At 36.3% G+C, this 17905-nt stretch overlaps 1 pseudogene; it reads left to right on the top strand.

The window, feature by feature from the left end:
* The first annotated feature begins 1572 nt into the window (after positions 1-1572).
* On the top strand, positions 1573-3441 carry LOC149238838 (WAT1-related protein At5g07050-like; annotated as a pseudogene).
* Positions 3442-17905: the final 14464 nt, after the last annotated feature.

Genomic DNA, 17905 nt, shown 5'->3' with positions numbered 1-17905 from the left:
GATATCATAATTTTTAATAGAAACCCTTAGGATTAAACCTTACTAATTTAACTCACAAATAAATCCTTCAAATTAATCTACTTCACTTTTCACATACATAAATATAACTACCTCTCAATTTCCTTAAAACTATATGCATTGTATGTATATCCAAATGTGTATATAAACTCTACACAAAATTCACCAACAGAAGTGTGCCTCTATTTTGATGACATGAGCTGACGAGATTGCCGGAAATGGATATCATAATTTTTAATAAGCGATCGTACCTGTGTTAGCAAGCTTGAACTAGAAAAGACTTTATGAAATTCTCTTATCCACTCATCACTAATTCTTTAAGTACTTTAAACTCCATCATTGACACAATCATTCAAAAGATGACATAACACCAGTTGGCCTCATGAAATTTGTGAAGCGGCCATTGTTACTGACTCGTGACATTTTCACCATTATTTTTCCTTAAATGTGAACATCACGAGATTCTCTTGAGAATTCATTCCAATTTCTCCACAACTCCAGCATGCCCTTTATCTCATCCAATCTGTATATTTCTTAATAGCATGCCCTTTATCTCATCCAATCTCCATATTTCTTAATATTATATTTCTCTACTTTAAAGTGATTTTATAGCTATAAATATTATATCACCCTGGTTCAAGTGATTACAGAGAAAGTAAACAATATTTTTAACGCTAATGGATAAAGCATATATTGAGATAACATTTCTTAATGATATATAACTTTGTAATAAAAGCGGCCTGCCGTCGTCGATATGTCATATCACTCATTTTCGCACTAATATGAAAATCATAGCTTAACTTAATCTATGGTCTGTCTATTATTAGTATATTTTATTGTTAAATTTTGATAGTGCAGCTACACCTTTCGACGACGTTCTTCGACTTTAAAACCTAGAGCCAACTATCGAGACTTTGGATTGCCAGGGCTTAGACTCCGTACAATATTATTCTAAACGTAAAACTGGATATGTAATTCTTATTCCTAGTAAACACAAATTATGCCACCTCCTGATCAACACCAGTTACATGTTCTCGTTTTCGCGTCGAAAGCCAGCCATTCGAACAGCACTGGTTAACGTGACGTGGCATGAATCAGTGCTCCACCCCACTAATTCTACTTTATCTCTGTTCTCCATTCATCAATCTTCGTGAATCAATTTTCGTATGGCCATAATTCTCGGGCGGATCAATTTTCTTTCTTCGCCTATTTATTTTAACTGACTCACCATCCACTGCTTTATTATTGTTTAGAATAGATCTGTCATTCTCTTGATAAAGTGAAATTGCGAATGATATCGAATATGATAGCGGCAATTGCCGATAACTGATTTGTTAGTCTAGATCTCTGAAATTTTGGCCGCATATGTTGCGATTGCGATTACGTCAGCCGAACACTCTGGATTGGGTGATCATATCCACTTGGTTTTTCTTCCCGTATAAATATGAGTGCACTTAGTGTGAATTATGAAAACTCTGGTGTCCTCAAAGTTAGTGCAAAGAGGTTTGCAGAAAAATGAGCTAATTGAGGAGGGTGGTTTTTATTTGATTATCAATGGAGAAGCTAATTGAGAAATCAAAACCTTATGTAGCAATGATATCTTTGCAGTTTGGATATGCTGGAATGAATATTATCTCTAAAGTCTCTCTTAACCGAGGAATGAATCACTTTGTGCTTGTAGTCCACAGGCATGCTGCTGCTACGGTTGTCCTTGCTCGTTTTGCCTTCTTTATTGGAAGGTAAAGCTATTCTATGGATACATGTCCTTGTAAATTCTCTTAACAACCTCTGCACTCAATGCCTAGATAGATAATTAGCTCATGTGTTAACAACTTCAATTAATTGCAGGAAAGTGCAACCCAAGCTCACTTTTTCCATATTCCTGCAAATTTTTGTATTGGGTTTGTTGGGGTATGTACCATTTCATAATTTCTGAACTTTCACTTCTTTTTACAGTATCATCCCTTCCATTCTATTTCAGTTTGACTCAATGAAAGTGGTTGGCTAATATTTTAATTTAGATATGGAACATTCTTAATGCATGTCTGCAGGCCTGTAATCGACCAGAATTTCTACTACCTTGGTTTGAAATTAACATCTCCAACATATGCGTGTGCGTTGAGTAATGTTCTTCCGGCTATTACTTTCGTGATAGCTCTTCTATTCAGGTAATCAAACCAGAATTTTCCCTTCAAGTCACATAGTCTAGAGGGTAATCGTTGCAATCAATTACTTTATTTTAAGGTCGTGATGGAAAATCTGTATTGCTCTAGGATGGAGAGGGTGAATATCAAAAAACTACGTAGTCAAGCAAAGATAGTTGGAACGATTGTGTGCGTGGCGGGAGGAATGCTGATGACGTTGTACAAAGGTCCTATTGTTCCCATGCTTTGGTCTCCACGTCATCAATCCCCCGAGACATCTTTCACAGCAGCTTCTGCAATTGATAATAACGACTGGATAATATGTTCCCTTCTGATAATTGCGGCCGCTCTTGCTTGGTCAGCCTTGTTCATCCTGCAGGTGATCATTTAGTTTACATGTTTATTTCTCCAAATATATATGTATGATCAATCATCTTGAAACTACAACTTAAATTAACTATTTTGAATCTGCAGGCTGCAGTACTGAAGAAATATTCTGCTCAACTATCACTTGCCACCTTAATATGTTTTCTACGAACATTACAGGCAACAGCCCTGGGCTTCGCTGTCGTGCGTGATTCTTCCCAGTGGGCTTTAGGATGGGACATCAACCTTCTCACGGCAGTCTTCTCTGTAAGTTTTCCCTCTTCCCTTCAACGAGGGAAAAATGTTATATGTTTTTCGTCAGGCCCCGATTCAAAAATTGGATAGAGAAGGTACTTTACAGAGCACAGCAATTACTCTTTTTGGGTGCAGGGAGTGGTGGCGTCAGCAATTGCATATTACGTACAAGGGTTGTGCATGCGCGTAAAAGGACCTGTATTTGCCGCAGCTTTCAGTACGTTGATGATGATAATCGTGGCAATCATGGGCTCTATCGTTCTCTCTGAAAGCATCTTTTTGGGCAGGTTCGCTTTTCAATCCTTTTTTTAATTCCTCAAATTGAAATTGTGGTTAATGGTGTTGGAAAATTCGATGGTTCAAGGCTCTAACTCTACTTATTAACTGAATACAATATGTTGGGAGGCGTTATTATCGCAACAGGGCTCTACTCTGTTCTGTGGGGAAAATTGAAGGATAGCAAGAGCATAAAGATTGCTAAGGACTGGTTTCCAATTCTCAAGTAATTCTCCCTAAAAGTCAAAATAAGGTGGATGAGATAGAAGCTGGTTCTAACTACCGAATGACTACGGGACTGCAGCCTCATCAATTCAATGGTCAAGAGACGGCCATTTCCGTGAGCGAAGACAACAATCAAAACGTAACTATCGTGTCCTAAAAGTTTATACAACAGCGGTTGTAGTTTTGGTCATTGAAACTAAACAATCGGAGAGACTTGGAGTTGGAAATAATAATCCCAACCACCGCAATAAACAGTCAGAGAACAGCCGTACACTTTTACAGCCATACATGTCAGACATTTTTGCAAGAGGTTGCGTCTTTTTTTAAAGACATTTTTGCAAGTTGCGTCTCAGCATCAAGAGAGAAGGACCGAAGCCAAACACAAACCACTCAGAAATTCACAAAAGACATTTGAAGAATTTATGTACTTACGTAAACTAATATGAGCAAGCATTAATTCAACAACCTTGTTCACACTCCATAAACGTCCTAGACTCTTATCATACTCAACAACAACATCAAAATTAATTTTTCTCTCTCATGAATTAAATGTAGATTGTATGTTGAGTCATATATGAATGTAAAAGTCATTTTGTAAGTGGAAGATAGTGTAGAGAGTAAGAAGTAAGAAACGAGGGCAAGTTTCTGTGGAGAAAATGGTGGAGCAATTTAAATGTCAAAATTGTATGTTGAGTCATATATGAATGTAAAAGTCATTTTGTAAGTGGAAGATAGTGTAGAAAGTAAAAAGTAAGAAGAGTGCAAGTCTCTGTGGAGAAAATGGTAAAGCAATTTTTGGTGGGCTTGTGAAAACACAGTTATTTTGTTTTACTGTGTGTTACTCCGCATAATTTTAAATCTCTGTAAAATTTTTATTTTACTTTGTAAATGATCCGCACTCTCATGTATAAATATTTTTCATGTACAAGAAATGAATATTAAGTTTTAGTGTGTTTCTCCAAACTTGTCGTATTATATTTCCTATGACTATTCATTAAGTCTCTAGAATAGTTCCAGTGTGCACAAAATTCAAGAGTGGAAAATAGCCTCGGGTTGCGCGAATGTAGCTCCGTAAAATCCGCTTAGCGGTGACGAAAAATGGCTTCGTGAAAGTCATAACTCATGGCTTCGCGAAAGTCATAACTCTCCCCCTGTCTTCCAAAACAAAAATTAAATTGGCAAAATATTTCTAACATAGTATGAGAGGGGGTTAAACTTTGTTAGTGTAAAAACAAGTGTTTTTACTAACAGTGAAATTTTTTTTGAGTGCAGATTATGTCTAGTATATTTACAAGAAAGTTTGTTTTTATGCTCAGAAATGGAAACATCAAGCACAAGATTAACTAACCCTCAAACAGTTTAATAGAAAAAATTATGATTATTGGGCTATTATAATAAAGGCCCTGTTTTCTTCTCAAAATATTTGGGATTTGGTGGAGAATGGTTTTCAAAAACCAGCAGATGCAGCACCATACAATGCCTTATCTCAACAAGAAAGAGATGTCCTAAAGGACAACACGAAGAAGGATTCAAAAGCCTTGTTTTATATTTTTCAAGCAGTTCATGAAAGTATTTTGCCAAGGGTAGCAGTAGCAACAAAGTCCAAGAAAGCATGGGATATCCTCGAGACAGCCTACGAGGGCATGGCAAAAGTCAAGACAGTGAAGCTACAAATGTGGAGGAGAGATTTTGAAACACTTTGTATGAAAGAGTTTGATAATATAGACTCATTTTTTACACTTGTAAGTGGGCTCGTTACTCAAATCATGTCTCATTGTGACACACTTGAGGAAAGAAGAATAGCTGAGAAAGTTTTGAGAAGTCTGCTAGCAAGGTTTGAGGCCATTGTTGTGGCCATAGAAGAGACAAAGGATCTCTCACAGTTCACATTGGATGAGCTTAATACATCACTAATTTCTCATGAACATAGACTGAACATAGCAACAAGTTGCTCATTGGAGCATGACTTCAAGACACAAGTGTCATTTGGTCAAGGTCGAGGCAGAGGAAGATCATATGCTAAAGGAAGAGGAACAAGCAGAGAGGTGGAAGAGGCAGCCCTTCAAGCTCAAATGGAAGAGGGAGCAATCAAAATCCAAGTCAAGACCCAAGCCAAAATCAAGCACAAGGTCAGAGGTATGATAAATCTCAAGTTCAATGTCATTACTGTAAGAAGTATGGTCATTATGCAAATGAATGTAGAAAGAAGCAATATGATATTAGTAACAAACCAAGTGTAAATTTCACAAGAGAAAATCAGAACCATGATAGCATGTTTTCAGATTGTAATGTAGCACAAGAAAAACAGAGTGATATTTGGTATCTAGATTCAGGGTGTAGCAACCACATGTCAGGAAACATAGAAATGTTTTCTATCTAGATAAAAGTGTGAAATCTGAAGTGACATTAGGGACTGATAGCAAATTCTCTGTCATGGGTAAAGGAAGAGATAATATCCTAACAAAGAAGGGGGAGAAGAAATACATCTCTGATGTTTACTTTTTCCCCAGTCTAAAACATAATCTCATGAGTGTTGGATGGCTCATGCAAAAAGGATACAATGTCTTCTTCAAAAATGATGTGCACACAATTTTGGATAGGCCTCCAAGTAGACAGTGGATTGCAAAGGTTCAGATGACAGAAAATAGAATGTTTTCGCTGAAAATAAAATTAGATTTACAGAAGGAAAGTGCACAAGCACAACTATCTATGAACCCACAAGAAAATGGAAGAAAAGGGGCAGCTGTCACATAAGAAAACTTTCAAGCAAAATTAAAAGATGAAAACTGGTTATAGCACTTGAGATTTGGACATCTCAACTTTGGAGGTTTGAATTTGTTGCATAGTAAAGGCATGGTGAAGGGCTTACCACTCATAGAAAAATGAGACAACATATGTGAAGGATGTATCTTAGGCAAGGAACATAGAGAGACATTTCCAATAGGAAAGTCAGTGAGGGCAAAAGCACCTTCAGAGATTTTCCACTCAAATTTATGTGGACCAATGCAGACACCATCAATTGGTGGTAGCCACTATGTATTGACTTTCATAGATGACTACACAAGGAAGACCTGGGTCTATCTCCTAAAACAGAAAAGTAAAGTGTTTGAGCGCTTTTGCCAATACAAGACTCTTGTTGAAAAGCAAAGCGGATATTTCATCAAAGTCCTTAGGACTGGCAGAGGTGGAGAATACATCTCAAATGACTTCCTTAAATTTTGCAAGCAGCATAGAATTCACAAGCAATTTACAACAAGATATACACTGCAGAAAAATGGTGTGGTAGAAAGGAAGAATAAGACCATTATGGAGATAGAAAGGAGTATGTTGAAGGAAAAACATTTTCCAAATGACTATTTCATTGAAGTTGTCGCTTGTGCAACATATATCTTGAATATATGTCCAACCAAAAGTGTCCAGAACATCGTTCCTGAAGAGGCATGGAGTGGAAGAAAGCATAGTGTCAGTCACATGAGAGTTTTTGGATGTGTGGCTTATGCACATGTCCCGGATGGGTTGAGAAAAAAGTTGAACAACAAGGGGGAGAAATGCATGTTTGTTGGATACAGTGATGAATCCAAGGCATACAAACTTTATAATCCATTAAACAAGAATGACATAATCAATAGAGATGTGTGGTTCATAGAAGAGGAAGCATAGGATGGAAGTTTAGAAAAAACAATCAATGTCAAAGCATGCATACCACATGAGAACAGAGAGGAATTAACAACAACAAGTAATTCCTCAACAGTGACTCCCTCTACTCCTATTCAAGCGCAGCAAAGTAGGCCGCAAGCAATGTCATAAACTAATAATAGGACAGTTTTGTGAAGCCAAGAAAGTGCTTCTCCAAGCACACCGCGGAGCACGACACCAAGTGACATGTCAAGCCCATCTTCAACAAGCACAAGAAGGCCAAAATTCAGAAATTTAAATGAAAATTATGAGCAAGATGAAGCTAGTAGTGGGGCAGGTCTGAATTCCTTATTTGCATTATTTTGCCATGTAGATGACCCAATCCACTTTGAAGATGTAGTCAAAGAATAAAAATTGGTTGTGGCAATGGAAGAAGAAATATAAACAATAGAAAGGAATGGCACATGGGAGTTAGTGAGCCTTCCGAAAGGAAAACATGTTATTGGAGTAAAGTGGGTCTACAAGACCAAAAGCAACATTGAGGGAAATATTGAAAGGCACAAAGTAAGGCTAGTTGTCAAAGGATATAAGCAGCAGCATGGAAGAGATTACGGGGAGACGTTCGCGCCAGTGGTGTGAATGGAGACAGTGCGCGCAGTCGTGGTGATTGCCGCGGAGCATAAATGGATAGTGTATCAGATGGATGTAAAGTCTGCGTTCTTGAATGGAGTGTTGAAAGAGGAAGTGTATGTCACGCAACCGCCTCGTTATGAGATTAAAGGACAAGAAGACAAAGTATATCAGTTGAAGAAAGCTCTTTATGGATTGAAGCAAGCACCGCATGCATGGTAAAACAGGATATATGCTTACTTATTGAACAAAGGTTTCAACAAATGTGATGGTGAGCCTACTCTCTACATCAAAGAGAGAAAAGGTAAGATTCTCATTATTGTCTTATATGTAGATGATTTGATCTTTACAGGAAGTGATGATTTTCTTGTCGCTGATTTTAAATAAGTAATGAAGAGTGACTTTGAAATCACTGACTTGGGATTGCTAAGATATTTTTTCGGCATAGAAGTGAAGCAAACATAAAATAATTTTTTTATCTCTCAAGTGAAGTATGTGGCAGAAATTTTGGAGAGGTTTAAAATGCAGAACAACAAGTCTGCACCAACTCCAACTATCATAGGGATGAAGTTGAGCAAAGAAGCTTGTAGCAGCAATGTCCATCTGACATTATACAAAACCATGATAGGCAGCCTAATGTATTTGACCACCACTAGGCTAGATATAATATATGCAGTAAGTTTGGTTTCAAGGTTCATGGAGACACCCAAGAAGACACATTGGCAAGTAGCGAAAGGGATTCTGAGGTATGTCAATGAGACAAAACAGTATGGAATTTTGTACACAATAGCCACTGATTTCAGGCTCGTTGGTTACACTGACAGTGACTGGACCGGTAGGGTCGACGATAGAAAGAGCACGTCGGGATATGTTTTTCATTTGGGTTCCAGAGCCATTTCATGGACCTCCAAGAAGCAGCCAATAGCTTCATTGTCAATAGCAAAAGCTGAATATGTCGCAGCAATAGCAGCAGCGTGTCAAGAAGATTGGATGAGAAGGATGTTGAGGGATCTTCATCATGACCAAGAAGACGCAACAACACCTCAACGACTGCATTATCAAGGAATTCTGTATTCCACAAAAGGACCAAGCATATTTATGTTAAATATCATTTTATTAGAGAGTTCATTAACAATGATGAAATTATGTGGCAGCACTGCAGATCACAGGAGCAACTTGTTGATATTTTCACAAAGCCACTGGTAGGAGAAAATTTTGTTTATCTAAGAAACTGTTTCGGAATTGTCAATGGCGGTTGTTGTGATTAAGGGGGAGTGTTGGAAATAATAATCCCAACCACGCAATAAACAGTGAGACAATAGCCATACGTGTCAAACACTTTTGCAGCCATACAGGTCATACACTTTTGCAGGTTGCGTCTCTGCTTGAAGACATTTTTGCAGTTTGTGTCTCATCATGAAGATAAAAGGACCGAAGCCAGACGTGAACCATTCAGAAACTCAGAAAAGGCATTTAAAGAATTTATGTACTTAGGTAAACTAATATGGGCAAGCATGAATTCAACAACCTTGCCCACACTCCAAAAACACATGCGCGACTTTGATCACACTCAACAACAACATCAAAACTAAATTCGCTCTGTCATGAATTAAATGTAAAATTGGATGTTGAGTCATATATGAATGTAAAAGTCATTGTGTAAGTGGAACACTGTGTAGAGAGTGTAGAGAGTAAGAAGTAAGAAAAGAGCTGAAGTCTCTAGGGAGAAAATGGTGGAGCGATTTTTCGTGGGTGCGTGAAGACAACAATTACTCTATTTTACTGTGTTTTACCCCACGTAATTTTAAATCTTGGAAAAATTTTATTTTACTTTGTAAATGATTCGGAGTCTCATGTAGAAGTATTTTTCATGTTCAAGAAATGAATATTAAGTTTTAGTATGTTGCTCCAAACATGTCGCGTTATATTTCCTATGAGTATTCATTGAGTCTCTGGAATAGTTCCGCAGTGAGTGAAATTCAATGGGAAATAGCCTCGTGTTGTGTGAAGATAGCTCCGCGAAATCGGCTTCGCCATGCAGGAACCTAGTTTTGCGATAATTAGCTTCGTGAAAGTTATAACTCTCTACCTCTCCAGTGCGCGAAAACGAAAATTAAATTCGCGAAATATTTTTAACAGGAGTTCCCCTTGCATCTTCCATCGTAATTCCAAGAAACGGGTTTACCAAGAAACGGGTTTACAGACATTACAATGTTAGAGATTCCTTTATTTGCAAGAGCCCAAATTTTAGTGATTCCACTCCTTTTGCAGTTCTCATGGTTATCCGAGAGATATGTACGAGGCGCCTACCATGTCTATAGGATTGACTCTACGAAATGACAGATTGGTAGTGTACGACAAATGAGAGAACAAGTGTGCTACAATACATCACTTTGGTTTTGATGTAATGAACGGTCATCAAATTTAATGAAAAATCTTTTGGGAAACCATACTCGTGTTGCAATTATATTAGTGCCAATTTTTTTGTTTTGATATTGATTAATTCATAAATTTCTTTTCTGATATAATCTCTAGTTGTTTTTATATATTTTATTGAAAAAGTATGAAGGGATGAGTTCAGTATTCTCATGTCAAGTAATCTAATATTGTTCTCAACCTTGAATAAAGGTTTAAATTTTTGGATGTATAAAGGTTAAAATTTTGTGATTAACTTGTTACTGGTCAGCATAAAAAAAATCTATGCAGTTGGAAAAATGTCTTATCTATTAAATTCTAACTCATTTACTAAGTAATTTAAAAGTGTTATAAATACTAAAAATTCAAAAATTATTAAATATTTTCCGCTATTTTATGACACCATCTCATGTATTTTTCAACATTTATAAAACTGCCAAACTAATATGCAATAGTCAAAAAAATATTGTTGACTACAACATTTTATCCAATATGGTGAGTAAGTCAAATCTGAGATAGATTACACTGGAATACACAGCTAATATACTACACGAATGACGAGGTTTGACGAGGTTTTAGTTGGTTTTATTTTAGTTTTTTAAATAAAATTAATAAAAGTGTGGTGAAATAAGTTATCTTTCATAATTTATACTAGCAATTGTACCAAATATTGTAAAAGTTGGTAGTCTATGAAAAAAAAACCATAGATAAAGAGTGATGTGATATGTTATGAGATCTAAGTGTAGTCTAATATGAGTAAAGGAGAAACCTTAATGTTGTTGCTACATGTTAAGTTTTTATAGTTGTGATCTCTTTTTTTCCTTTATCAAGTGAATATTTAAACGAAGAATTATAAAATTTTGATATCTCAATGAAGGGAAATTGAAAGTGCAAATGTTATCTTGTGTTATTTTTAAATTAATATTTACAGTTGAATTCAAAAAGTTTATTAATTAATTTAGAAACACAACTCTACTTTTAAAAACATAAGGACAAATCATCAAGGGTTTATTTCGTCCCTCATGTTTATAGAACTACTTTAGCATGTAGGAGTTACATGGTCACATAGAAAGGATCGACGATATGATCCATATACATTTTATAAATCTATAAAGTTCAGAAAAAATCCTAACTCTTCTAGGTGTTGAGTAAGTGGCCAATGTATAAAAAATATTTTTCAAACACTTTAGGTACCACATGAAACCATGCTTCTTGGAACTATTCAAGTAAAGGATATGTGTTGTGTTAGATTGGTATAACTTTACATGTTGTTTCTCATAACCTCTATTTCATTCACACTTTTTCTGTGAAATTATTAGTAGGCTCAATTTATGAATACCCTTAAAGATTAATGTAACTCATTCTATACATTATACAATTTTTTGGTGTCAAATGGTCATCTTCAAACACATGTTTTTCAGTTTTTACGAAATTTATGATGTGTTGGTACATTTGAATCTTGTTGGACTGTGTACATGGTTTTAAACACAAAATGAATAATAACGTTCAACACATTTCATTAATAAGGGCTCATGTTGCTTTAAAGAAATTTAGAAAGTAGTTGATGTCAAGATGAGAGTATCATGAGTTTGACTCTCTCATTTTATGCTAAAGAAAGAAATTGTGCAACCCCTTTTGTGAATATTCTATGAAAAATCTTGTTCACGCATTCAAGCAATACTACTCCACATACAGTCTCATGCCTAAAATAACATCTCTAATTTTCTTGATAAATGCAAATCTATTCTATATTTTTTTATGAGAAATCTTGTTCATTCATTCAAATTGTATAACTCCACCTACAATATTAATCCAAAAATAACATCTCTACTCCGTTACTAATGATGCAACCCCAATGTACACATTATAAAATTCTTGGTGTCAAACAATTATCTTCAAAAACAAGTTTCTAATTTTGTATGAAATTTAAGATGTGGTGGTGCATTTCAATCTTGTTGGACTATGTACATGGTTTTGAATAACACATTGCATTAATCAAGGCCATATAGATTTAGACATATCTAGAAAGAAGTTGTTGTGAGGATGAAGGGATCACGAGTCTCAATATCTCACTTTGTGCTAAAAAAGAAATTGTTCAACCCCTAATGTGAACATTCTATGAACGTTATTGTTCATGCATTTTAATTTTATTACTCCACTTACATTTATAATTCGTAAATAACATCTTTGTTCTATTCTAGATACTTCCAGTGACTCTTTCTGACTAAGCGGGAAAATATCACTAAACATTATGCACATATGACGCCATATCACCAACCTTGATATTTTTAATAAGCAGAAAACAAAAAAATTGCATAAAAAGATGTTTTCCTATGATTTTTCCTCTTTGTAAGACCACCAACAATGTGCTTTCTCTTAAGTCTCAGTACGACCTGCAAAGTGGTGAGCCCTCATATTTCACGAAGAATGTTGCAACTCTGAAGGCTTCTTGAACTCAAATTATCAACCCGTGGTTCGTACAAACTTAGAGGTAATAGTTTTATATGTACAATATATGAGATTCCACTCATGCTACCGTTACTTAAGACATTACAACAAAAGTGATCAAAGACCATTCTTCCTAATGAATTAAAATGAAAGCTTGTTGATCAAGGTATAATTGGAATTTCCTTTTATCTATGAAAGTGCAAATGACATTGACTCAACTTGTAAATTCTAACTAATTGTTTCATGAAAGGATAAAGCCAAATATAGTTGGAGAAAGAAAGCTATTTTATCTTGGAAAATACATAAAACTACCAAATCTACTTGCAGAAAGGAAGCCAATTTATCTCGAATAATTCATCTAACTACCAATCAAAATTGCATATACCATCTACCTAGTTCATATTTTCATGTAAATGTGTAAGCTACTTTCATCATACTTGTGATAAAGAAAACTAACTCTGGTCTATTTTTGCAATGAATAAAAGGAAGGATTGGATTCCAAATGTAGTTATTGATATGACTCATCATCACCCCCCTTCTAAAGGTGTTTCTCATCTGATGAAATGCAGTCATCCACGTGAAGCTCTTTCATGGCCCTAGTGGCCTCCGTGACATCCCAAGGTTCCTCAGATGGTGTACCCTATTGTGGGTAAAAATCTTCATCCCTTTCTATCTCTGTCCACTCCCTCTGCTTTTCTACTTCATCTCTTCCTTCTTGTAATCCTAGAAGTAAGAGTGTATTGAGTTTGAGTCCTATCAACTTGATCTTAACCTTCTGCATGAATTTCTTTTACAATGGTCTTCTTTCCAAGGCATTCCTTAGCCTTTCAAGAGAGTGATATTCTCTAATTTGTAGGCTTTGTGGTAATCCATGGCATCTTCTATCGAGGGCTTGCCGACTTTCTGTTCCCAACATCCTGAATGTGTTTTTAAAGTGTATAATGACTTGCTCCTGGGTAGAAATGTATTTTGGTGCTAAAGTAGCATCATTAGAGATGAGGTTATGATTTCTAATGATAGCCTTAGGGCTCACTAGCTCTTCTCTGATATAAAATGGTCAATTCTGCTCCTTTTCCATTACCATTTTCACCTCCTAAGCTCTTCTCTCCTCCTGAGTCATCCAGGATGCTAAATCCATCAACTGCATATCCGAGAATCTTGAATTTGGATCCAAAAAATTCATATTTTTCAAAGTGAGATTGTGCATATAAAATTCAAATAATCTTTCCATGTCTTCCATGTTATGTTGGTTGCAAAATTCAATAAAATTTGTCTAGTCCTACAAAGGTAGAGATCCATATTGTGTTAGATTTTTTATTTGCAACTACAACCACTATTCTTTGCGAAAGAAAGCATAAGACCTATATGGTCTCTTGCATTCCACAGCTTCCATAGAGAGGATTTCCCATGGTGGAAAGTTGTTTTTCTTTATCCTACAACCTCTCTCTCTACCTCATGTTTTTTGTGTGTAGTTTCTCCTTCATCATAGACTCCCTCATTCTTAAATCACTTAACTATTTGCCCATTTCAATGGCCTTCTTTTCCATAATTCCTACATCTTCCACATTCTTATATTTAACAATTTCTATCCACTTATGGGTTCTTCTTCTCTCTCTCTCCAGCTCATAGAGGAGTGGGATTGCAAATGTTTTATGGATAATCCCTCCTCCTTCAATAAATTGGTAGTAGGACCCAAAGCTAGGTTGTGGGCTGGGCTCTTCGAGTTCTCATATGTATTTTCAAATCAAGTTTGTGCTGGTGGCTTCCTTTTGTATCTCTTTCTTGTGCTCCTATAACTTCCCTTTTTCTTCCTATAGTAGACTTTTCCCCTCCTATAGAAAAGCCTATCTATCCCATAGCAAACCTCGATCCTCGTGTAGCCTCTCTTTTTCTTCTTTATCAAAGGTAGATTGTGTCCTTGGCTTCTTGAAAGTGGTTGACCTCCTGGTAGGCCTGCTCATAGGTGGTATAGATGACATGGTTTTAGCTTTAGGAGGAGTGAGCTCCTAAATATTTCCCTCATGGTGTCATATTTCTTCCTTTTTTCTTGCTGACTCATAAATAATTATAGGAACCTCTATAGGAATTTGTGGTTTCCCTTATATAATTTTGGTGCTCTTCCTTGTTCTGAAATCCTTTTGATATTTTCTTGATTTCTTCATCTTGGGCTTGAGAGGAGTGGCCAATGTAGATAATGTTGCAACTACCTCCTATTCAATATCTTCCACTCCTTGGGTTTGGAAAGTCTCCTAAAGGATTACTCTTTCTTCTCCTTTCTTATCCCCCTCTTCACCTTTGATATCTACTTCTCCTTCCTTTATCTCTACTTTCACTTTTTCCTTTATTTTTCTCTCTTCCTCTTCTGTTCTTTCCACCTCTTCCTCCTCTATTTATTCTCCTTCTTCTTCCTCTACTTTGCCTTCTTTACCTCCAATACTAGAAGTTGGGGGCTCTCTTGGTATGATGGCTTTGGTTTCTATAAAAGTCTCCCTATCTATGTCCACAAATTTGTTCTATAAGAGATGGAAAAGAAAGTGGTTTACATCATTCACTAGCATTAAGTTGGTGAGGACATGGTGAGCTAAATGTTGGTTCTTTCCTTCCCTCACCTTCTGACTCATCCCCATGATTGACTATAAGATGAAATGGGGGACACTAAGTCATTGAGGGAGACATAATTCTTCATTAAATCTAAGCTCCTAGAGCAACCTAAAGTGGTAGGCATAAGCCACACTTAATCTTCCTTCACAATATATGTACTTGAGGATATGGTAAGCTATCTCATCCTAGGTATAAGATAAACTTTCTCTTTTTAGTCCATTATTATCTTCTATAGCCTTCTGTTTTGGAAGGAAGAACTTTTTCATAGCCGTGACACTTACTTGCTTCTCTCCTTTGCTCAACCTAATTCCTATAGTTAAGGTGGTAACTTCTCTTATGGTTTCAGGACTGATATAGATGGACGACCCTTTGATAACAATAGTAGCAGTGTCTTCCTCTTGAGAGTGTAATTCCATGGACAATTCGTCAGAAAGATCATCATCACGCACATTTAGAAACAAAAAGAAACCCAACCACTGGTGTCTTATGAATATGTCCACTATATGAGGATTTTGGTGAATTCCCCTCATGTCTGAGGGATCTCTTCTATTAAATCCACCTCTCATTTCTTCTCTATTTCTCCTTAATTCTATGTAGGTATGGAATTCAAAAAAAATTCAAATAGCCTTAATGGTGAAATAGTGGGAGAGTGTTTGGTAGTAGTGAGGGAGAAGGGTGCTTGAATTGACATCAACCAACCGATGTTTCCCTTGTTTGAACCATGTAAAACTTCAAAAATACCTTCCATTAATCAATTGACTCTTAGAGGCTCTTAATTTCAAGAAAAATTCTCATGCAAATGGATCTAAACACAAGGAAGTAGGGTATCACTTACATCTTGCCAAAATAATTGTCGGTATGCATGAAGGCTTTGAGACAATATATAGCCAGTGTGACTAATTCCTAACCTCCCAATTCCTCTTGTCGCTCCCCTCAGCCCTCCTGTAGCACTTGTTGGCCTTCTTGTAGGTTTCTTTTGTAACACTTGCGAACAGGGTTCAAAGCTCCTTGGTGGTGCCCTAGGTTGTTTGATGCACTAGATCTTCCTTCCTCTACCTGTTTTTTGAAAGAGTGATGGTGCAAATGAATTCAAGCCGAGCACATAATATCCTCTTTTGGTTAAAAACTTGGATCGCTCTAGCGACTTGGAATTAACACATATTTCCTCTTCTGGACCATTTTCCCTACTAACTGTAATCATTTCTCTCTCCTTGTGATTATCACCCCACTCTTTGAGGACAACATTTCATTTTGAGTTGACATTTCCACATTGCATGGGTGACTTAACTCACACATGACTTTACTAGTCGAGGGTGGCCAAGTTGACTGGCCAACTCCAACCTATTAAAACACCTTTTCTCACTCAAAACACATTTTATTAATTTTATTCATAGGGAGGAGTTTATGGTTGCCTTACATAATCCTACCTATGGATCGAACCACTGTAGAGGTTTTCATGTTGGAGTTGGACCATATATCATTATGATAAAGGGAGTTGACTCTTTGACTTATTTATTGTGCATGTCTTTATTCTTGATGGTGCATTGATTATTTCTTTTGTTGTGTGTGTGTAGATTCATATGTAATGTCAAAGTTGTTGTTGCTGGTGGAAATACTCCCTTAGAATGATATGTCTCTTCATATTTGAAAATAAGGATCCATCATCCCTTCGGGTGGTGAAAAAAACAATATCGGTGATTGTTCTTGTGGCTGCACAGGTTGCTACAATAGGAGTTTTCTTCTTATAACAATCTTTTGGTTCCCCCTTGAAGTATTCAGTTTGCATGATGGTGTTGATGGATATGATGACAAGCCATGAGGATAGCGTTAGAGTCATGAAGGAGTAGTGTAGACACTGTAGAAATAGAAAATAGTGGCTTATGTGTTTTTTTAAGGTAGGAAAGAGTGGAAAATCTGAGCAAATTTTTGGTGAAATGGAGTGGATGGGTGATAGATGGATGATGGAAAAATCATTGGTGGGATCTCTTTATTATTTCATAGAATCATAATTGTCTTTTGGGTTTTTATCCTCCTTGGTTGTCCCTCATGTGGCTTCACAACATCCTCTTGTAGCATTATAGGACATCCTATAGTAATACAAGTCCTTCCTATAGCATCATAGCGAGGAGGTGAAATTTAAATTTCTTGATGGTGGGAAGGTGGAGATATATATTCATATCAATGGAGAGGATGGATATGAGGTGTATGGATGGAGGTATGGATGATAAATTGTAGGTTTTTCCCTATAGCCATGAAATATGCCACTGTACACAATCCTGTAAAACAAGGGAAAGGTTAGTAGACATGGTATAATATTCTTCCTCGTGTTCTTATTTTCCTTCTTTTGTTTTGTATTTTTTCCTTTTTTCTTGAGAAAAATAGGTTTCCTCTGAGGAGGTTTTCCTCTAGGTCTTTTTTTTCCAAATTTCTAGGAATGTTGTTGCGTGGAAGCTATGAAACTCCCAATCATATTTAATTCTTTGCTAAATGAACTCATAAATTCTTCATTGGACATATATCTTCTATATATCCTCAACCTATAACCATTTGTAGGTAAGGCAATGATTTCCTCATCAATGGCTCTGATCCGGATAGAATCATTTTCATGACACTTATCTACTAGGTATGGAAGCAACCATATTTTCATTATCATCCCTTTAAAATATTTGAACCTAGAATAATATAGTAGGGCCCAATCCCCTTATTTAATAGTATTTTAATTGATATTATTGTCCTGTCAAACCTTCCTTCTAAGTTGTACAACTTCAGTGTGTAGGAGAGCTTGCATTTTGAACTCATCCAAGCCATTCAGTTGGAGCAACCTTTCTTATTGTGCTATAGTGAAATCTAAATAAAACAAAGATTCCATTCTCAACGTGTTATTATATTCA

The sequence above is a fragment of the Pinus tabuliformis genome, chromosome 8 (assembly GCF_031772625.1).
Source record: "Pinus tabuliformis cultivar Carrire ecotype Pingquan chromosome 8, CPIR1, whole genome shotgun sequence".
Classification (NCBI taxonomy): Eukaryota; Viridiplantae; Streptophyta; class Pinopsida; order Pinales; family Pinaceae; genus Pinus; species Pinus tabuliformis.
This window is presented reverse-complemented; position numbering and strand designations above follow the sequence as displayed.